Here is a 25,126-nt window from a genome sequence, read left to right as displayed (position 1 = left end):
ACACTTTTCCAAAGTCAATTTCTTCAGATACAATACTCTCTTTTCATTTTAAGAGGGATCTTTGTTTCCTAGAAGGTTCCAAGGTCATTTTATTTCGATACTTTTACATAGAAATGCAATAACTCTGGAAATTCCAAAGGGTGTCCGAACCGCCCCCGACCATCCTTTAGATCCGCCCTTGTGGATGGAAGTATAACTTTATTTCTAGTAGTTAGTAATAGATCTGATTTTAATATACCTCTTTTAATATTTCAATTAAAGTTGCGATCTGTTCAGCTATTTACCTGTAAGTTTGTAAACTGGTATCCAATAAACACTACCCGTTTTATTATCCAATCAAAAAATCTATAACAGTTACACTGTTAATTTAACCAATCGTCACCCCTTTAACAAATTTACCTGCTCAGGTGAACGAAAACAACAAGTACATTCGTGACACTGACCACCGTATAGAAAATTATTTACGCATCTATCTAAAAATGGTATGTATGTTAACGACATTCAATGAATTCTTTCGATTTGCACAAATTCAGTTAACAGGTATGTAATTGAATTGCATGTGTTTTAACATGTCCATTTATGTGCTTTGCTTACATGGGTAATTTTATTCATTCATCACCAATTACTTTGAGTGACTATACTTTCAGTTAATAACTGCATGCACAATCCACTGTGATGAATATATGATATACTTAAATTTTATATTATATGCTTATAGTATTCTAATCATCATTTTTTTTTACTTTAGTTTAAAAGGTTTAAATTTAGCTTTACATATAGAGGTACCTACTTCTTTGATAGAAATTTAACAAATCAGAAATGCCAGATAAAAGATTGTTCTAAAACCTGCACCTTGCTGAAAAAATTTTACACTGTAATTCCTGGAAATACAAGTATTGATTTTAGTGTTTGGTACAGTTCAAAATGTTTTGTGAATATCCGTAGTTTATTGATTTTTTTCTCCGTTTGGAAATCCAGCGAAGTGTGTCACTACAATTAATGTAAATTGTTGTTCCATTATATAACACTTAAATGTGTATTTTTCTGAATTGAGGCAATTTAATGTAAATTAATACTAGAATTCCGTGGCCTTTCATGCAGAAGTAGTGAATTATTTTCTCTGTGCATTTTTTTTTTTTACATTACAGGTCTGTTTGTTGTTGTTTTTGAAAGAACTATTCCTCTTGTAAACTGTTCCAAGATATACGATTGGTAATTCTTGGCTCCGGAATTATAATACCTTTCGTCAAAGTTTTCCAAATTTTTCAAAAAGTTAAATATTGCTTGAAAAGTTGTTTACCATAAACACTAATTAAATCCTTTTTTATTAGGCGGATCAAGAGCACAGCGAGGAGCAGATAGAAGTTTGGCGACAAGCGTTCGATATTTTCGACAAGAACAAGGATGGTCACATCAGTCTACGAGAATTAGACACTGTGGTCCGCAGTATGGGCCTAAATCCCACCATGAAAGATCTCCGGACATTTATTAAAGAGGTCGACCAGAACCGTGAGTCTGTTATTATAGTTCACATATAAATATTCAAAGCAAAATATTTAATTTAATGAACAGACGGCTTAAACAGCTAGGGAAAAGCGGGGGGTGGGGGAAACGTCAATCGATTTGAAGGACCGGTTGTAATACTACATAAGAGACAAACAATATTCATACTGCTTTGTTTTATTTTTAAGTGAATGCAAGTATTTTGAAGCAAATTGAAAAGAAAACGGAGCAAATATCGGGGTGGGCGTTGTGTGCCCCCCTTTTCACTATTTTTGCTGATAAAGTCTAAGTCACCAAGTGACCAAAGCAATAAATATTAGTACGAATGTACATATAATACAGTAATTTCCTGTTGAATATTCCTCTTTATAACCAGAGATATTTGTTTTATCAGGTGATGGTAAAATTCAATTTGAAGACTTCAAAATTTTGATGTCCAAAATTTACGTATCACAAACTCCAGAAGAACAACAAAAAGATATAGAGGGCGCCTTCAAAATATTCGATAAAAATGGAAACGGTGTGATTGAAAGGGCGGAGCTAGTGAGGATAGCCACGACGTTAGGAGAACCGCTAACAGAGGAAGAAGCAGAGCAGATGATCCGAATAGCTGACGCTAATAAAGACGGATTAATTGATTACAAAGGTCAGTCTATATATATGTATATATATATATATATATATATATATATATATATATATATATATATATCGGTATATATATATATATATACTATGCAAGCCTTGCAATTTGCTCTTCAATATACTGAGTATTTTGTAATTTTTTCGATTTCTACGATAATTTGTCCAATATTTTTTCTTAATCATGAGCAATTTTGATACTTACAATTAGCAGATGTTAGAAGCATTGCCATTCATATCATTACTATTATTTTTATTGAGTATATTTTTTTTAATGAGAAGATTTCTGTTTTCAGAATTTACAAAGTTCATTACTAGACCAGTCCTGAATACGACTCCTCTGGGACAGTGATTTCGACGTAAAATATGGTCTTTGGCAGCATGGAAATTAGATCTTTTAGCATTTTACTTCGAGGGAAGGTTTCTGATATTAATTCATCATCTGACTCCAGAATCCATTAGGAAATGTTTTACTGGCATTTCTAGACAATATATAGAACTAATGCTTTAGTTTATTACCGAATATTAATCCACCCTTTTCCGATCGAAGTGGATAACGATGTTGGATTTTCGCCTCACGCAAAGTTGAGATATGAATACATGTCTGTCCATTTTGAAGAGGAAGATATAAATTAATTTGACAATTTTATTTCATGTCGTAATATTTTTGCAATCAATATTTTAGTCAAACCATTTTACATACAAGTCAATAATTCACTGTATAAGGGAATCAGGCCCGTAGGAAGCAATTTCAGTTTTTTTTTTTTGGGGGGGGGGGGGCTCAATCATATAGTTTCTATTTCTTCTATAGTACTCTATATATCGGCAAAATTATTGGGGGGGGCACGCCCCCCCCCCCCCCCGATTCCTACGGCCATGGAGAATTATTTCTCCGCTTCTTCTTCACATCAAAGTTTGAAGAAGAGATTGATTCATGCTTTTTTGTTTTTCTTTTCAGTGGTCAAATTTAAACAGTACATTTCAATTTCATGATAGATTAACAGGTTTGATTTAAATTATTTTCTTCTTCAGAATTTCATTATAATATGGTTGATGTAAAATACTAGCATTAAAATTTATATAGATTATGAATACATTTACTAATTGGGCAATATGGGAGTTTTTAAGAAAATTGATGTATATATTTCATAGTGGTATTTGTCTTAATTCTTCAATTATGTTTTGTTTCACATTACGTTTTGTCAAAGAAAGTGTTCTACAATTGCAAGAAGTCCATGGCGACATCTTGTGTATTACGTAAATATTGGCTGTGTAGTTGTAATGTTCTGCTTTGTGTCAATCAAAGTAGATTCTTGTGTCAATCAGCTGTTGTAACGATTGTCCTTATATTTAAAAGACATAAGATAGTATTTTTGCAAGAGAAAAATATGTAAAATGCATTTTGACAAGACATAATTATGGCCTTAATTCGTTTTTTTTTTTGGGGGGGGGGGGGGGGGGGTGGAGGTCACAGAAAACATTTTTTTTTTAGGAAACGTTTATGGACTACAATGTAATTGTGGATATTTTCACTAACAGTTTTTGATATAGTCATATGAAGTCATGGCCATATATATTTTAGATAACAGTTGTACAGTTGTGTGTTGTGATGTTATTGTTTTTCTTAATGTTATTGAGGTCTAGAAATTAACAGTATGGAACATATGTAGTAGATGATATCCAGATGATATTGAGTAGAAAATAAATGGTAAAATCGCAGTAATCCACTGTGTATTATTTCTTACCAGTACACTTCAATTGAACGTTGTTCTCGCTTTGCACTGAATATACAGAATATTATTTGTGAAATTTATAAACTGTTTAGGAAATACGCATCAAAATGTATTAATCTCCCACTTTCGCTAAACGTGAGAAATATTAGACAGTTGACATCGTTTATACCCTAACTCCTATGACTTGAAGAAGACCCATATAAGTTTTGAGGTCAAAGGTAAAGGCAAGATATTCAGATATATGTACGCATGTATTGGATAAATATTGGCCAGATATGATGAATTTATTTCTCTTGGACCTTTTGCAAGAAAACTGAAGTTTTATGACTCTATCTTAAAAAAGACCACGTATTTTGAGTCCAAAAAGGTCAAGGTCAAACCGTTTCTTTCTCCATCTGCATTATTTTAGGTCTTCCATCCACTTATTTTTGTCCTCAAGGAAGCTTTTTAAGGACATTGGCAAGTCAGGGCTTTCCGGAGAAAAAAGGTTTAATACATGGGTTTTTTCACTTGTAAAATAGTGATTGAGAGTGATCTCCCGTGTAGAATTCTCTAAGCGGTGAAAACCAATAAAGCGTATGTTATAGAAGTAAACAAAAGCACGTGTACTTCCTTCAACGGGTAGAATCATCTATACAGCAAGAAAGAAAAGTAGTAATGGCTTTGTTGTACATTGTATTCAGGGACAAAGAGCAAACAGGTCGTCATTTACCATAGTTATGCTCAGTATGCTGGGAAGGGCAAAGATATGTGACATATGCTGAAATTAGGTAGGTCGACCATGCCGACTGAGAACAGTTCTTAGGTCGTGTGAAGGAATCAGCATTTAGTAATTACGAATAAAGTTAAAAATAAATCCATGCCAATATTTTTCTGACAATGTGTTTCAATCAATTCAGTCAATTACATGATAAAAACAATCCACCACTCTCTTGACCAATTTTAGCTGTTAAGGGACGCAACTCAAAAATGATGATCGGTGCTGGTATATCCATTCCTATATATACATTTTCAACCAAAATATCTAGAAGTCATAGGAAATGAAGTTACAATAATGTATATATTAAAAAAACTGTATGAAATAAATGGGTTTTGAAGAAATATTATGGTGAAAAATTATGTAGGTCCCTTTTATCAACATTTTACATAGGAAATGCATTAAGAATTGTAAAAACACTAATTTGACAAAATCTAAAAAAGAATGCTGGATTGGTAGGTAAAACGATCCAGAATATAGCCTATTTAGTACATTTAAACCTACTCAAAAGTTCTTGAAAAATTCTATACAATAACCAGGAACCTTGCCAATGTCCTTAAAAAATACTGCTCACTGAAACGTACTAGTTCCGGGGTTGTTTCATGCAGTAAGAGTGATCTGCCCTTAGATGCAAGATAGACTGGAAGACACAATGGGTACCAGACAAAAGTATTCTTAACATTAAAAGTAATTAAATAAATTATTTGTATGTATCTTCTCAATGAAATATATGGAGATAACGAACAGTATTCAAGCTCAAAATTCCATTTAACAAAACAAAATAGGAGCAGAGCAAACACGGACCTCCAAACATCAGAGGTGGGATCAGGTGCCATGGAGGAGTGAGCATCCCTTGCCGACCGGCCACACCCGCCGTGTGCTCCTTGTCATGATCGGGAAATAACGGAACAATTCAGTGTGTAAATAATGGTCTAACAATTAGTATGAAAAACGTAAGTCAGCATATGACTCAATGATAAATTGTATTTGTTGACAAGGTCATTGTATCGACCATAGAACTTACGAAATGATGACTTTAAACGAGACAGCTGATATTTTTGTTTCATCAACTTTTTTGTCAATAAATTACCTCGTTTTAGAAATTGTACATACGTAGAGCATGCTCTTGCGTATCGAATCAACTAGAGATATACCCCGTATGCAGGTGATGAAGGTACGTAAACAGCAGTAATTTCTGTTCACTTACCACTTCATTGTCTTTAAATATTTTTTTTTCTGGGGAAATATGGTAGGTACCTATGTTGAAAGTGAACTAGATAAACTCAATATGCACACCTTTATACGAAATAATTTTCCTCAAGTCCAAAAAACATTTTATGTTAGTGTTAAGAGCTTTCTAAAGGAAGGGTGCATGTACGTAAATTCCCCGAGTAAGTTTTTTTTTTTAAAGACAGAAATATTGAAGATGTTTGTGGATATTTATCGATACAAAAATGATTGGGGGTTATTTATACTGGGATAAGCTACTCAACGTGTTACACAATATAGCCTTGTTAATCTTCATATTAATCATTTAGACAAATTTGCAATTTCATAATTACAATGAAAAAAGAGACAAAAAACTTTAACAACGTACATTAAGTGATTTCTTCCTGTGAATTCATGGAAAAACGATGCTTAGAAAGTAGTTATTGAATTCATAAAAATTGCTATTTTAAGAACATTATACAAAGAATTTTCAAATGTCCTTGCGTTAACACTGAAGCATAAATATACTTTCAGTTTGTAAAGAAAAATCCTATTAAAATTTCATAGGCATTTTCATTAGAATCAACACTTTAAAATGTTTGAAATTTTTGCGGCCGATTTGATGGTATGCTTGAATTTTAACTTGTAACATTTTGTGTGTCTTTTTTTTTTTTTTTTTAGCTCACCTGAGCTGAAAGCTCAAGTGAACTTTTCTGATCACCTGTTGTCCGTCGTCCGTCCGTCCGTCTGTAAACTTTTCACATTTTCAACTTTTTCTCAAGAACCACTGGGCCAATTTTAACCAAACTTGGTACATAGCATCCTTGGGTAAAGGGAAGTGAGTTTAAATGTTTTAAAAATGAAGGGCCAAGTCCCCTTCAAAGGGGAGATAATCAAGAAAAGACAAAAATTGGTTGGGGTCATTAAAAAATCTTCTTCTCATGATTTGAACAAACTTGAATCTACACTACTTGAGGATGCTTCCATTAATCATGGCTTTGCTGTTTTTGAGAAGATCTTAAAACATTTTTCCTATGCAAACTTTCGCACATTGTGGTCTCACGCAACCACAAGGGTCATATTAAGATGGACGAACAAGTCGAGCAAAATACCTATTGTATGACAAACAAGAAAGAGGAATTTAAATCTCAATTATGACTTAATTTTCTTTGATATTTTATTTAACTTTAACGAATACTTTATGTAAACTCTCTACAATTTGCAACAATCTCACAAAGATTGAAATAATTCGTCTATGAAATAGCATACATACACCAAAGAGGGCAAAAGTGATCAATTCTTAAATACGACGATGCCAACGACAGAAAATTTAAGCTCACTTGAGACTTTGGAGGGCTGCAAATCGGCACTTACGCCTTTGAGCAATGAGGGATCTTTTTCGTGCCAGCACCTACTGCGACACGGGACCTCAGTTTATACGGTCTCATCCGAGGGACCCACATACACGTCACACAGTGGATTCGAATCCGCGACGTAAGGATCAACTCCTTACTCTGCTACTATAGAACAAACGCTTTAACCACTGCGCCATGTACTGCAGACAATGGAAAGAATGTTGATAATCACAGCAGCCTGCGAGTAATTTACTAAGAATTAACCAGTAATGGAACCATATGAAATCTGGTGAACTTCCATTATACAATGTGTATTACATTCCACGCTTGATTTATTGTTCCACGTGCGGGTCAGTTGAGAAAGGGTTTGGAATCTCTATGATTGTTCTTAACTTTACTGTTAAAATAAAAAGCTTTGACCAGGGACCTATAGACTGCCCATTATCTATTTTTGCTTGCCAGTGAATATCTTAGTGGAAAATTTAATTTGACATGGATTATTATGGGGACATATTTCTGACCCCTACGTGAAAGATAAATTATGTCAACATGCGAGAACGTGCTACATGCAAGATAATTATGTCAACATGTTACCAATCTTTTTAGAGAATTTATTTTGATATATATTTATTTAATGTGATGGCATATGTCTGCCCCCTACATGCAAAATATTTTTCTGGAGATTAAGTCGACATGCAGAATATTTATGTCAACATGCAAAATATGTCAACATGTGACTTAACTATGTTGACATGCAATAAAAATAAAAACAGATAAAAACTTGGAAAAATTTCTTATATTTTCAAATATCGTCAACATGTGACTTCCAACATGTTCATGTCGGCATGCAACTAATTTATTGTGGCATAAAACTTATTTATGTTGACGTGCAACTTCTTTTTGTTGACATGCAATTGCAAGTTCTTTACGTTGATCTGCAAGATATATATATTGACATGCCACTTATTAATGAAATGTTGAATGACCACATAAGTAAGTTGCAAGTAGCATGTAAACATAAATAAGTTGCATGTCGACATTAATAAGTTGTACAATGCATTTTGGAAGTCACATATGGGCGATGTTTGACAATTTATTCCTTTTTCCAAATTTTTATGTGATCACATTATTATTGCATGGCAACACAGTTATGTTGCATGTAGACATATTTATGTTACACTTTGACACAATTATATTTCATGTCAACATACATATAGTCTTATTATAGATAAATAACTTGCATATAAGGGGCAGACATATGCCGCTATAACTTACATATATATAATTACAAACGCCAGTATCTGACATCATACATGCAAAATGCAACATAATTATACATATATGTCGACGTGCGGCTTAAGCTTATTTATGTCGACATGAGAGTTAATCATACTTACATATGTACAAGATATTTATGCCAACATGCGAGATAATTATGTTGAAATGCAACTTATTTATGTTAGCATGCAAGATAATAAGTCAGTCGCATGTCATCATAACTACTTCGCATATTGACATCATTAACTCGCATGTCAACCTAACTATTTGGCATCACATATACTTTATATCCAGAATATTAACATAAATGAGTCGCATCTCTGTGTAATAATCGCATGTTGTCATAAATTGACATTAAAAAGTCGCACATATAAACATAATTATCTTGCGTATTGCATATATGATGTCAGATATTGGTGTAAGTAGGTAAATTTACCCATATTAAAATCAGAATCTCTAAAAAGATAAAAATGCAACATAATTAGCTTGCATGTACGCATAAATATCTTGCATTTTGACATACTTTTCTCGCATGTTGACATAATTTATCTTGCATAGAGGAGCAGAAATTTGCCACTATATATTATGGTGTAAACAAAAATTCCAGCACCCTTGCGTTCCGTCAACTTTGGTTCCATATTGTCTATGTACAGTATTTGTTAAAACCCCTTTTCTATAACTGCATGGTTCAAAACGGGGTTGCTATTTAATAAACCATGTTTATAAGCTATAAAAAATGTTTATGCAAGTAAATCATAACATTATGTGTCCAGTGTTTCACCAATTAAAAGAGGTTAATCCTGTGGTAGCAATGAAACTTAAGGTGCATTTTGTAACTATCTAAAGATCACTTAGAATAACTAAACCAGCATAATCCCTAATCCAAAATAAAAACGAAGTGGTGCTTTACAGCGTTTAAATGGTGGGCTTAACAAATACTGGAAATACTTAAACAGCTGGGTTGAATCAGTCCTCAGACGTTTATTTCTGATTTTGAAGCTTATGCGGTGCGTTTGAGGAACACCTTGACGTTTGTGTCACTGTGGTCTATCCTTATAGTATGGTGAGTGTTAAGTTTATTAACACACAAATAATCTATGAAGAATTTTTATAGTAATATATTCCATATATCAGATTGATACTAGAGATTCGTATTAAAGTGTATCAGAAAACTGACACAAAAACCTTAATGAGATATTACTAAATTCAATAATTTTTTCCAGGCTCAACTTAGTCCTGCAGACGCTGAAGGTAAGACATAGCGTTTTCATTGATATCAAAGTCACTATCATGTCATATATAACGTGGTTAAATAGGTAAAAAAAAACACATTATAAAATCATAATGAGTTTTAAACAAGTCTTCTGACATATCCATGCTAGATGAATTTTGTGTATGCTGCAATAGATCGGTATAAATTTATGATTGTAAATTTCTAAATATTACCGGAATCCGAAAGCTAAGCATGACAAGCCATTGCTTGAATCAAGTAGATTCTTTTAATACGTTACTCGCCAAATGACATCCCTGAAAAAGTTTTGTCTAGCGTGCTCTAAGATCTTTCCAATTCAATTCCTTTCAAAAATCTAACATTATGTGAAGGCAAAATTCCACTGCTTTACCCAGCTATTTGTCAAGTTGGCCGGGCTAGCTAAATAGGTTGCCGGTCTTGTAAACTCAATTCCTTTAGATAGTCAAAAGGTCCTCTTAGACCCTCCCCTATCCAAAGATGAAGGTCTAAATATGGAATCCTATGGCAAGTAAAATCTTTTCAATTCATTAGACAATTATATTTAGGGTTCCCATAAATACTAGACCAATTCAAGCCAAAATTCGAATAAAACGATCTTGGAAGAGTGATCATATTCATATTTTACAAAAGACCTTACGACTAAAACCAACAATATTGGCTGTTTCTGACATCATGCCTACCAAATACTAGTATTTTAGATAAAACTTGTTCTATAAGAATATCTTTCCTTTTCTTGGAAATTAAGATGATATAAGTTACATGTAACCTTTTCAGACTTATGTGAAGAAAATTATTTGCAAAAATATGTTTTAGTCTTAAATAGTTGTAACTTCTTTCGCAAAACGGGTTCCAGTGTTTTTGAATAAAAAGTAGCGTTCCATTCCAAAGACAGAATAATGAAATTATGTATAAAAAAAATAAATCTGCTCTAAAACCACTTGATTGGAAGTTAAAAAAAAGAAGTTTTATGTAATATACGTCGCATTTTGATCCAATTATGTTCCAAAGTTGGAAGGAAGCCACAGTAGGTCAAAAGTTTGCATGACGTAATATAGAACACGTTTTTTTTTTTTTAAATAGTCATATTACCAGGAATACCACGTTAAGTAGACTAACCAGCTTGAAATAAAAAAAATCTATGAACTTATGTATTTTCTTTCATCATGGAGGGGGGGGGGGGGGCTCTTACAGAATACATCTATGCCATTTTACATTACCTGTTTTCTTTGTTTTGTAATGCACGCATTAAAAAACCCCAGTTATATCTATTTTTTCTTGCTTCACTTACAATGATAAAAAATTGAAATAAATCACATGCCACACGAATGGAGAGATAGGATAGATTACAAGGATTTACTGTCTAACCTTTGATGTACCACTTCTTTAATACTGATTATCTGCGACATGCAAAATGATATGTAACCTGTGTTTGGGTCGATTAAAATTTAACTTAAATACGATTAAGTGATTAAAATCATTAACTCGCCTTTATTCTGATCTTTAAATGTGTCCACTTGACCTCTTTCAAATCTTGAGCACATTTTGAAAAAAATGCATTGAGATAAATACTTTAGAGAATAGTGCATGTACGATCACATTTCATATACTTGTACATGAACACTGAATATCGGCCTATATATAAAGAGAATTAAAACAATAGAAGGGTTTAGTGGCCTGATGACATGGAAAGGGAAGGGTTATATTAAAAGGGAGGGATATTGCGTGGAATGGGTCTGCTTTAATATAATATCTGATGAAATATGTATTATATGAACGTATACGTAGATCTGTTCATCCCAGTGGCGAATAATGCCAGAAAAATTAAATAAAGAAAGCTTTTATTAATAAAATGTGTGCTATCAAACTATTATTAACTTTATGTATTGTGAATTTTTTGTTGTCATTTTGCGCCCTCCTCCTGGATCAGCCCTTCATACTGCTTAACCCCTCCCAATCTCTCTTAACAAAAATACTTATAGTCCATATGCGCGAATCCAGGAAATTTTCCCGGGGGATGGGGTGGGGTGGGTGGGGGGTCCATACCCACTAAAAAAAGCCGACTTAGAAATTTTGACAAGCAAAAAAAAAAAAACAAATCAAAACAAAACAAAAACAAACAAAAAACAAAAAAAAAAAAAAAAAAATAAATAAATAAATAAATAAACAAACAAACAAAAACACGTAAACTTGTCCTCACCTTACTATTTTACTAGGGTCCGTGTTTTGTCTTGCAGTGGGGGGGGGGGGGTCCTAAGGTCATATATTCCTTACTTTATTATACAAATTTGAAGACATTCCCTCCTGACCTTTCTGCTAGATCCGCACATGTACTTTGACCAACATCTGCAAGAGTCATCAGTTTTTGCATTTCGATCAAGGAAGACTATTTTCCCCAAACTTTCTGCTTTGAAACGAACTCTGAAAATTCTTAGATAGTTCATGGATACAGCAGCAATCAATAATTAAAAAAATGGTCGCCATATCTGAAAGGAATTCTTTATATCTTTCTTGGTGACATTATGATATGATACACGTTTGGAATCAAGACTATTCAAAGTTTCTCTGCTAATCGTCAAAAACGAGAGAGCAGCGAGACTTGTGAGACAAACGTAGAAGCTCGAATAAGGAAAAAAGAAATTCACGTCATTTCGCTCAAATAATTCGATTTTCAAACAGTATCGAAAGTTGAAGGCCTAGATACAAATATTGTAACCTTACATAAATATTTATAAAACAAAATGTTTAGACTACTGTGGAATCACTCTTTGTCAATTTTCCTTCAAAATTTTACTGGTTTGGGGATAATTTTTGGGGTAACTCGTATACATGCATAAGAAAGCTGATATTTCATTTGCAAACATGCAAGGAAAATCATAATAGGCTCTAAATCCTTTTTGTTCTCTCAGAGCTTATTGACGCTTTCGAGATGTTCGACAGAAATAACGATGGCACCATATCAGTGGACGAGCTGGGGTCAATACTAAGAGCTCTAGGTCAAAATCCATCACAGGCAAAGGTAGAAGAGATCATGCAAAAAGCCGACAAAAATGGTAAGTAGATTTCCTTTCGTTTGCAATGAGAAAAGAATACCGGTAATGCATACAATCCAAAGGATGCCAAAAGATTGTTTTGGTTTACATTTTTTTTAGATTGTCGATTATCAGGGAAAAGATTGAACTTGTAAAGTTTCGAACCTATAGTGTGTCTGAAATTTCAGCATTCACTAAGTCAGAATGCAGGAAATTCTTAATTAGAAATTTTAAGTACACCAAAGCCATTCTAGACTTGGGAAAAAAGCAAGTCAGACACTTTTCTTATCTAAGCCTGTCCTGTGCCTCTTATCAGTGGCCTAGCATAGTCTGTTGTTCACGTTTTCGACTTCTTCGGAATCATTGGATCAAATTCAACCTGATTTCCTATAAAGTACCGGATGAAAAGAAAAATTAATTTAGTTTGGCTATACTCCCTTCTTAGGGAATTTCTGGAAATGGCAGTAATCAGGTGGTGTTACTGGAAACACTATGCAGTGATCGAGTTCATTCAAGACCAGCAGATCCTGGCCACCACCTGGGACCATAATAGGAGTGCAACGTTTTATGTGGAATTTTAAAACAAATCTCAACAACAGTTCTATTGAGCCTATTACTTCATATAGTGCGTATAACTTTGCCCTGTATATAGTACTATACATATATAGTGAAGAAGAAGAAGGTTGCTTAAATCGTGTTTCTCGGTTCCATGGTTGGCCAAAAATAAGATCCAAAATTTAATACCCATGCGTATTTGTATCATAAGCTAGAACTATATAGGAGAATGCGGTACTGTTTATACCTGTCCTCTCATAAGCATCCTCTTTTTCTACAGGGGATGGAGTATTAAACAAGGCAGAGTATATCAGTTTGATCTCCAGCTACATGGTGGACCCGGAAATCGTCAGAGCGGAATTGAGAGAAGCTTTTATGACCTTCGATAAATCAAAGAAAGGTTACCTAAATCTGCAGCAAATGACGAAAGCACTGCGTTGTTTAGGCGAGCCTTTATCAGACATCGAAATTAAACAATTAATGAAATTAGCTGACAAAAATAACGACGGCAAAATTGATGTTGATGGTAAGTACTGTCGATGACAGATTCCAAAAAGAAAAGGGAAGGATTAACATATAGTGCTAAAAATACCTTTGGTGACAGATTAAAAGAAAGGGAAGGGGGGTTAGCATATAGTGCTACAAGCACATTTGGTAATAGATATGGCTACTTGCTGATGGAATTGGTCTGTTTTTTAGTTTTTAAACATATATTATATGGTCATAAAATTATGACTTCTATGGTGGCATATTTCTGCCCCTAATTCAAGATAAATTATGTCATTATGCAAGCTTAAGATAATATGCAAGCTTAATGTCAACATGCAAGATAATTATGTCTACATGCAAGTTACCAATCTCTTTAGAGAATCTGATTTTGATATGGGTAAATTTTACTCACTAATACCAGAATCTGACATCATACATGCAAGCTGCAAAATCTTTTTGTTGACGTGTAACTTATTTTTAATCGACATGCGAGATAATTATGTTGACATTCAACATTATAATGTCAATATGAAACAGAATAAAGTTGACATGCAACATTATCATGTCAACACGATATTGTTAATATTGTTAACATGCAACGCTATTATGTTAACATGCAACATAATTATGTTGACTTGCGACTTATTTATGTCACTATACCAGATATTTATGTTAACATGAGACTTATTTATGCCGCAGGTCAACATAATTATCTTTCAAAGATAATTAAGTTTCATAACATAGTTATGTTGCATGTCGACCTAATTATGTATGTCGACATAGTTATTTTGAATGTAACTGAAACTGAAACTGATTTATTTGATTAAACGCCTATTTTTACACAAACGTATTCAATGGCGTTGTACAGTAAATCTGTAAAAAATATTTACATATTATATACAAATATACATGGAGAGTAATCATTAAAATAAAGCATCAAAGTCCCTAAAGAAGTAATTTTTTAAGTTGTTTTTGAAATCATCAATAGAATGTAGACACAAATATGTTGCATGTCAATATAATTATGTTGCATGTTGAGTTGTTGACATGATTTTCTTGCTTGTCAACAGAATTATGTTATAATTATATAAATATAAATATAAAAATAAATATAATTAACTTGCATGTTGACATAAATAAGTTGCATCACAACAATATTATGTTGCATCTTGCATGTATGATTTCAGAAATGGGTATCAGTAAGAAAATTTATACCCATTTATAATCAGGTACCCTTGAAAGATTGGAAATTGCATAATTTACTTATTATCTTGCACGTCGCATAATTATCTTGCACGATGACATACTTTTTTGTATGTCAACATAATTTATCTTGCATTTATGCGGGCAGAAGTATACCACCCTAGACTACAGTATTTATTAGCTAGGTACAATAATTTTTATAATGGGTCATATATTTACTTAAGTTAAATAAAGAGCAAAATATCTTAAATATCAACAAAATTACCTGTAGTCGGCCCACCCTGACACAATGTTTTATTCAGAATTATGGGAATGAGCAAAAAAGAAAAAAAAAGAAGAAGAAGAAAATTCAAGCATGATTCCATCCTTCTCAGTTAGCTCCTTCGCTAAGAGGAAACCTTACTTTGAAAAAAGTTATTGACCTCTGGATAATTCCATATTTTTTCTCTCTCTCTTACAGAATTTGTTGAATGCCTTTGTAAACGGATGTGATCTTGCAACTAAAGACGTTGAACACTGTAGTCTTTATTGAAATACGTGTGATACTGAAAGTGAATAGAACTGAAAATTTATCGGGACCCTCTCACGTACTGTGTATAATCATTCTGACGTGAGAAAACAACTTCCTTCCTGTGAATTTTATTGCTATGACATTTTTTTACGGAGTGCAAATTGCTCAGAGAAGCAAACAAATAGTGTACATAGTCTCCTTAGATTGAACACTTGTGCATTAATTATTTTCATAAATGAATTAAAGTTTTCAAAGCTTTTTTGGTATATATGCAGTTAAAAAATGTATGGCCATATGAAGGAAATATTGCATTCTTCTAAGCAATGCCCTGCTTCTTCCATGTTAATTTCAAACGCATTTAGAATGCTATTATCCAGTTATAGAACAGAAATAAGTTGTCATAAATCTATTCTCCTACAGTTTTTCAAATTTGTCGTTTAGATAAGCAATGTGGTGTTGAGATCATGCAATATGGCGTTTATAAGCAGTCAACATTGAGGATTACAGACATATTAGATTGTTAGAACCATTCAGTAGAACTCGATCGTCATACACACCAGGAAGTGACTACTCAAGACCTACAATGGGTATAGACAATCTATACTTAAAATCTCTTTTTGTTCCATTGTACTCTGCCCTGATTTGCCATTGTACTCTGCTCTGATTTGATCACAAACCCCAAAAAAACTTCCTATTGTAAAATAATAAAAGGAAATATGTAATAAAAATAACTGAATAACATAATATATAAAACGTACGTCAAATGAAACGAAAGTTAGGACCGGGGAGGGAAATCCACGAAGAACCGGTTTATAGGTCGGAGCAAAATATTTTAAAGTAATGTACTTGTACAACTAGTGTAAATACATATTAGATAAAAGTGAAGGCTTTTAAAACACTTCCGCATTTAGCAAACAACCATTGTACCGATTAACGGATAAGGTAAGTGTTTTTAGGTACATGTATTCCGTTTGTCAAGATGGCTTTGCATAGGAATTTTATGAATGGCTTTCCTTTAGATAGAACTTATTAGCGAATGTGTAATTTAAAGAAGAGGTTTAACTAGAGATCAACATATATTGATTACATTTTTTCGGGGGAATATTTCTGACATGGCCAATAAAAATAGTAACCAAATACTGTTCGTTACGAAGAGTAGTCTTTGGTTAATTCTGTTTTGATGAAATTCAGGGTTCTGTGAAGTTTGTGGACGACTTCCATTTGTGTCAACATAAATTAGAACATATGGTTAAAATTACTCTGATCTCGATCACTGAAGTATATATATGCAATGAACACGGAAAGAAAACAATTTGTAGAGGCGAGATTTGTTGTCTTACTTATTCTTTTTTAAACTTCGAGTTTAGAGATAATGTACACGCACAGAAACAGAACTAGATTGTTATACTTTATTAAAAACACAAAACAACAGGTTTGATTTATGCAAATATATATATATATATATATATATATATATATATATATATATATATATATATATATATATATATATATATATATATATATATATATATATATATATATGTATGTATGTATGTATGTCGTCAAATTTTATTATATATGCACGACATTTGTTAATTTTAAACAAGTGTTTTAAGTACTTAGGGTAGATCAATTGAAAAAATGTTGTTTGCTACTGTTTGATTTTGCTGTTCATTAGTCATTTCATGGCTGGTCTGTATGTTTCATATTATTTACTTTCCTATGTTTCATTATACTTACTATACGAACATTATACAATGCTTTTTCCTGTATATAGATTTTTTCAACGATCAGGAGAAGACGGGCGTCATGGAACACGCCTAGTGGCCAGAATCTGCTGGCTTAGCATTTTATTGAAAGAAATTTTAACGAAAATTTCCATACTATATTTAAAAAAACCCCAACCCTCCCCGGTTCTACGGACCTAACTTGCTGGTGCACTTTTAACGACGGATCAAAATAATTTCATTTCACTTTATTTCTCGTCTATTCATTATCGTTATTTAGTTCCGGCTAGGGAAAAACAATATTTACAAATGCAAACGTTTAGATAGTACTTATGCTACATGTATCAGTATATTTATTTTGCTTAAATACAACCCAACTGTTAAAAAAAAAAAAAGAGTATAAGTGACTACAATAATGTCACTCGTGACTTTTCATTATCTTGAGTCATTTTCTTGTACCAAGCTAATTCATGTACTAACAAAACTCAGGTAACTGGCAGCATTTAACAGTTAAGGTGAAAGTGAAAAACAAAAGTGAACATCAGAATTTTATCTCTGTAATTACATTCTTAAAGAGAGCATTGTAAATAATCTGAGAAAAATGGCCTCACTTTTCTTACATTTTTTTTTAATTTAGCCCAGTTTCAAAGAAACTATTCAAGATATATTTATACAACTTCATACGATGATACATCATCCAACTGTATCATTTTTTAAACCATAACCTTCTCTATGAGATTGGCTTTACTATTCATAAGTTTGTCTTCGCTCATTTAAGAACTATTCAAGATATTTCACCAAACTTCCTATGTTGATATATATTGGCGAAAGCTATTCAACTGCATAATTTTTCTTACTGTGACCATTGTCGGATACCCACGGGTGATCTCGTCGTTTACTTATCACATGATCACCCGTGGGTATCCGACGATTTACTGTGACCTTCCCTATGACCTTGACCCTACTATTTTATTTTGCATTTAGCTAAATTAAAAAAAAAACTATTCAAGATATTTTTATCTAAAGACATCTACTACTGATACATATTAGCGAAAAATGTTCATCTGTGTCCAAATGTATGTCCCTGACATTACTTTTCTTTATTTTGCATTTCGCTCAGTTTCAAAAAAACTATTAAAGACATTTTTTAAACTAAACACATGAAGTTTAAAAATGACTGAGAACCTATCAACTGTGTCCATTTTTTTTTACTTGACCTTCTCTATGACCTTTGACATTACTATTTCTTGTACATGTATTTCAAACTTTTACGGAACTATGCAAGATATTTTCATCAAACTTCACACATCACTACAGATTGGTAAGAGCTATAAATTCAACTGTGTCTTAATTTTCTAACCTTAACCTTCACTGTGACCTTGACCTCACTATGTATTCCTCGTTTACCTTGAAAAAAAATGAACAAGTTACATTTCTTTTCATGTAACAATACTAATGAACCCTGGGTGGAACACACAAGCATTTGTTTCTGTAATATTTTTATCGCAGTCATTTTTACTTTCAGAAAGAAAAAAACACTGGCAAACTGTTTATTAACATTGTCTTCTACGATACATGTAATTTATTAATTATAAATTTATTAACCATATATGGCATGTTTGTCTTTATTTTCTTTTACCTTAATTATTACAGAAACAAGTGCCTGGTGAGGCATTCAACTTTAACTTGCCCCCCCCCCCCACTTTATATTACAGTAAGGCCGAACTCAGGCAAATTCTTGTATTGGAAAAAAATTACGGAAAGTTATAGAAAGATATCCCCCCCCCCCCCCAACACACACCCCCACCCCCACTAACCCATGAAATAGGGTTATTGTGATTGGACATTTTTTGCTTGGGTTTTTAAAATTTTTTTTTATTATTATTGCTTGTTAAATTTTATGTTGGAGCCCCCACCCCATTCCCTTTTTTAAAATGTTGGTACAAGCCTGCCAATGGACATGTTTCTGTTTCTAACGAAACTCTGTTAACTGGCAGCATTTAACAGTTAAGGAGAAGAGATGACATCTTCTAAGGGTGACATTTCTCAAGATGTTGAATGGTTCTTTTATGATTTTTTTTTATCTTCAACGATGATTTTTTTTTTCGAGATTCTACCCCATACAGTATGCTTTTGTTTAATATTTTGCTAGAAAGTTACGAACCATACGATACATGATTGGAATATCACAGGTTATAACCAACGGAATTTTTATTCCTATTTTTATTTTCCTGAGAGGGGATATGGTTTACAAAATATTCTATGGCAAATAATTTACGATTTCCTTTTGTTATAGAATATACAACAGAAAACACAACAGAAAACACAACAGAAACTTGTTTATGAACTTTCTAAAACTTATTGTTTCTTTTCTCAGCTTTAGTTAGTTCCATCTAAAAAAAAAATCCAAGCAAACTGCTTTAAAATTTATCTTTTGAACAGCTGATCCATGGAGTTCGAAAAATGTCTCTTCAACGCAAAAGACGAGATAAGTCTTCCGGAATTCTACGAAAAGTATCGAAAAAGTTTGCCCATGCTGGTGGTTGTGGTCGGCGGTCACAATGGAACAACCGAATTTGACGACACGCCCAGCGACACTGTAAGTTACTATAACTTAGTATCGGGGAAATCCCTGCATTGACGACACGCCCAGTGACACTGCAAGTTACTATTTAGTATAGGGGAAATCCCTGCATTAGTATTATTAAGCTCTTTAGTGGTTACTTTTGTGAATGGAAGGGATGACGGATGAAGGAAAAACTACTAAAGTTTTTTTTCTACTATTGGCCTACATGCACTTGTGTTTGAACATTGACGATGTGAATCATGTAAAGTACAACGAATTAAGCTCTTACATTTGTGATTTTAAGAGGTTTAAATCAAAACAGGAATTAAGAATGTAAACTAAAGATGTTTTACTCAATGAAATGAAAAATAAATTCTAGTATTCAACTGGAGTTCCGGGCCCTTTTTAAATTAATTAATTATTATTTTTTTAATAATTTATTAAACAAAGGGGGTATAAAAATACTTTTTATACCCCCAATTTGCCAGTAGGAATAATGCGATCTGAATGCTTGTGATTTCACGCAACTTAACATTCCTTTATTACCAAGGTATACGTTAAGAAATTTCCTGTAAGTCTCTTGATGTAAATTGAAAGTTTATATCTAAGTTGATTGAATGTATATTTTACGTCCCATTCGAGAACTTTTCACTCATATAGAGACGTCAACATATGCCGGTGAAGGGCTTCAAATCTAGACCTATACTCGGCACTCAGGGCCATTAAACAGTGGAGGTTCTTTATCGTGCCAACGCCTACCGTGACACGGGACCTCGGTTTTTAAGATCTCATCCGAAAGACCCTTGATTTTCACTTCTAGTGCCGGGCGCTTGGCGAAGGAACAGACACTACCCATGTTTACGTCTTAGGTTTGACGCGGTGTGGTGAACGAGAATCGAACCCGGGCCTCCCGATTACGAAGCGATCGAACGCCCTACCACAAGCTTTAAGGCTACGTGCTATCTAGAAGGGACCAAAATGTATTCTGGATTTTTGCCCGGCGGTTTATTAAGGTTTACTGACCCTCTGATAAGAGAGATAACTCTCCATTGGATAAATGACGATTATTCCTTTAAAGAAAATTCAAGTTAAAAGATCTTTTCAGTCAAATTTTCCCCGAAATGTATGATTTAATTCTGTGTACCTTAATTATAAATTAGGTATCTTTTCAAGATCATAAGTGTTAAAGCAAATTAATTTTATATGAGTGAACAGGGGGACGATAAACTTTTAGATTATCTTCTGACAATAAAAGGTTTTCTTCAATATTTTATACGCATGTAATTACAGGAAGTTTCAGTCTTACAATGTCTGTTTTACTTTGACAGATAATACGATACAGTAAATTTCAAAGCGTCAAAAGAGCCCTAGCAGAGGACCCCAAGACGAGACGAAATTACATCAGCATACCCATCAACTCCAAGTATAAATTCAACGTCATCAAATCAATCTCTACCAAGAAAAGTAATGTCTTAATTCATAAAGAAAGGACAAACACACAAAATGCACGACATTTACTTATTTACTGGACTTGTAGGAAGCTTTGATGATGAGACAGAAGGCATTCAGATCAAAGAAGAGGGAAGGGGGGGGGGGGGGTCGGGTCACGAAATATTGTTGAAATTATGACATATGGATACTGATCAAAACATCTTGACCCCAAAAAAATTATTTGGCAGGAAGTGGAAATAAATCTATCAATTCCAGTACTTTGTAATGTAAAAATTTCTTTTTTTCGTTTGGTGTGGTTCTCCTGCCAACTTCTAGAGAAACTGCTGATTTTTTTCTACGTAAGCAAGATATATAGTTCCCCTCACAGCGCCTCCAAATTCTGTTCATCAGTCACTTCTTCCTTAGTAAGAAAAAGCCATAGCCCTTAAATAGTTCTATCAATTAGGATCATAGAAGTTTATGGTATTTCTTCCGTGATAATTGAAAGCTTTGACTGTTATCTTTATTTTTCACTTCCCGATATGATTTCTAATTATAGCTGATCACACACTGGCTGAGATCTTGGACACGTACCCGTTACCTGTACTGATACAATTCTCCGAGTCTCAGGAGATTCCCTCCGAGGGCAGAAACAGAGAGGGAACACCCTACCAGCTTCTTATTACGCATGTGTACGAGGAAATCTTTATACAAGGGAATTTTATCACGGATGGTAATAATAAAACGGATTATTTTATTATTCTTTTAAATAACACTACTGACTAACAAGTCATTTTCTTTCAATAATTATGCGTCAGTATCACAGGCACCGATATCTGTTCCAGTATATAAAATTAAGGCAAAGCGATCAGGGCTCGATCTGTTACAAAAAATGGAAATTTTCTGTAATAATGACACCATTCTTATGAAAAATGAGAATTTATGAAAATCAAGCAAATCTAGTTCATTGTAAAATTACACGGGGTAAAAGTTAAGACAAATCATAACGTTTAGGAGGAAAAAAATACTGATTTTTCAATGCTAGAGTTATTAAATGTTAGCAGAGGACCATACCTCCCTAAGTGCTGTGCGGAAAAGAGGCTATAATATAAAGATCGATATTGTTCTTTAGGTCCATTGTTTTAGATGATGGTATATTTTGATAAAATATACTGATGGCTGTATTGCCTAAGGTTGTATTGACAAAATAATTTTTTTTTCATTTTTCTGTTAAAGGCAAGATAACTAAACATCCATCCAGTTTTAGTCTGTGTCCACTAATCACGGTGGCCCCGATCCAAGGTTTTACTGACCGCACAAAGAAGGAATACGATAAATATCTTAAGAAGCTAGAGGGTTATGTCAACAAAAACACAACGTTTTCTGAAAGCCAATGCAATCTAGGTGATATGTTTTATTTATTTATTACACCATAAATCTTCAAATATATTCCGGATACTGAGGATAATTCTATAATTTATACTGATAACTGGATCTATACAAAAACATATTATTTCTATTTGCTTCTGTATATACTTCCATTAAAGTGAAATATTCTTTTTGGGTACAAAGTTTTCCTGTTGGTTTTTACAGCCATCAAGGTGCTGAAACCTGATGCAGATGAACTGAAAGACGTTCTCCCAACTTATCAAAACGAGGCTACTGCGAGTCAACCCCCTCCTCGACCCGCCAGAGGGGAGTCGCTCAAGAAATCAGTAAGGCAGGAGGATGAGGAAGGGGAGGACTATGAGGTCATGGAACAGCCAATGGAAGAGATCAACACATATCGGGTAGCAGCGGCGGCGGGAACGCCTAGCTACGTCAACGATAGGTTGTGTCAAGTGAAACCACTGGTAGCTGAAGAGGACGATGCTGATGACGAGGAAGGGGACATGTATGAACCTATGGAGAACCCTGATGAAAATATGACTCTATCAAAGCCTATTCTGATCAGTAAACCTGATGATGCCCCTCCCCCTATACCTGCAGAAAAGCCAAATGTAAACCCTCGTAGCAGATCCTTACCAGATACAAGTGTTTCGAGCTCCACGGATATTACACCTCCTGTCCGTGAAAGAGGACATTCAACGTCCTGTGTGGACGAACCCGAACACAGCCAAAAGCTATTGGTAAAAGAGAACACACTAGATAAAAACTCATTCGATATAGAAGAGAAAAGTATACAAGACATTGGAGAGGTGTTGTGCCGTTTACGTTTAAATAAATACGTTGAAATATTTCAGGAAGAAATGGTGGATGGTGAAATCTTAGCAGGACTAAGTGTTGAAGATCTGCAGAGTGAGTTTAACTTTTCGAAACTGGAGGCTATGCGACTTTTCAAGTATATTGAAAAGGGACATATTCCTAAATGACTACCTATCTGCTGAGAGAGCAATTTGAGGAGTGTGAATTAACACTAGATTATATCATTACTGATGGCTGTAATTAAAAGCTACTTTGACATGGATAGAAATGATAGTAACAAAATTAATGTTTTAAGACCACTCGTTGTAAAACATGAAATTAAAGAAAAAACCCCTTTTTTTTACTCTGTTTAACATAATTAGACAAGATATTTGGACACCAAGTTATGATGTTCCATAAACCAGGAAATTTAGCCCCACACGAATTGGCTCGGCAGGCTTGTGACGAAATGATTGGGTGACATGAATTATATCAGGTTGTTTGAATAGAGTAAAAGAATAACTTGAAAAAAGACATTGTAACAGATTTACGTATTGACTGTTTCTGTGAGACATTTGAAGAGAATCATGAAGATCAGAGGCGGATCCAGCAATTTCGGAAGGGGTGGGTAGGGATCCAGACAGAGGATCTAGAAACATGGTTGATCAGTGATCATAAATGATTAAAAAAAAATCAAAATGTGATTTTTTTAATTCTAGATATTTATTAATATTTAATTTTCTAACTAGATCAAGGCCATGGGAAGTGGAGGTTTTCTGGGTGTTATCCCCCTCCCCCTCCCGAATCCAAATACACATGTACTTAATTTTTTGGGGGAAAATGATTTCCTTATTCATCTATTAAAAGTAATCTTGCAAGATTTTCTTTATTTGATATTTGAAAAAGAAAGACTTGCTATGCATCAAAACCCACCAAATATGGCACAATTTATTTCTTTAAAAATCTGGCTAAAGGGATGGGTACCGCTCGCAAATCCTCCCTCGCATCCCCTTTTCAGAAACCTGTGACGGCCCTGTTAAAAAGTTAGGAAATACAAAATATTTATGACATTATAATTAGTAAAATTTTACTAATGTCTCCGAGAAAGGGGTTCCAATTTCTGGAGCAATAGGATTATAGTAAACCTGTTAAACACAACAAAAACCGAATAAGTTTTGTAATAACAAATTACTAATTTGTTATAACAGGTTATCAATTTGTTAATGTAAATTCAAATGGGAAATTTGGAAATTCATATTGATAATTTTTAATGAAAACAATGAAAAAAAAAGATAATGGTCCTTTTCAGTTTGGTAACAGATGCTCGATAACAACAATTTGAAATTATTATGTCACATTGCAACATCTAAAAATGTTGTAAATATCTTGATAAGGGGAAGTGTCAGAAATTTATTTTCATAATGCTTTGTATTTCCTTCTCTGTAAATCCTTCTCATTATTTATTACTTAACCAGCTGATGCCAGTTTGATAAGGTTCCAGTTCTGAGCATTACAGAGCATGGTATAACTGAACTGGGCTTAATTGCACGATTATTATTCTATCGCATACATGAAAATATAGAGTGACTTTATTTTATCATGTTTATATTACATGTAGAACTGATGCATATCTCAATTTTTCGTGGGCCAAATTATTCAACATTTTCTTCCTTAAAATGAAACACGAGGCCCAAGGGCC

The 25,126-nt window shown here is 33.6% G+C and overlaps 1 pseudogene; it reads left to right on the top strand.

The window, feature by feature from the left end:
• Positions 1-391: 391 nt before the first annotated feature.
• On the top strand, positions 392-23,728 carry LOC133195063 (uncharacterized; annotated as a pseudogene).
• The last annotated feature ends 1,398 nt before the right edge of the window (positions 23,729-25,126 follow it).

Source organism: Saccostrea echinata, unplaced genomic scaffold (genome assembly GCF_033153115.1).
Source record: "Saccostrea echinata isolate AGI-Se365-2 ecotype Australia unplaced genomic scaffold, CSIRO_AGI_Sech_v1 ptg000001l, whole genome shotgun sequence".
NCBI classification, from domain to species: domain Eukaryota; kingdom Metazoa; phylum Mollusca; class Bivalvia; order Ostreida; family Ostreidae; genus Saccostrea; species Saccostrea echinata.
Note: the sequence above shows the minus strand (reverse complement) of the source record. Positions and strands in the feature narration are given on the sequence as shown.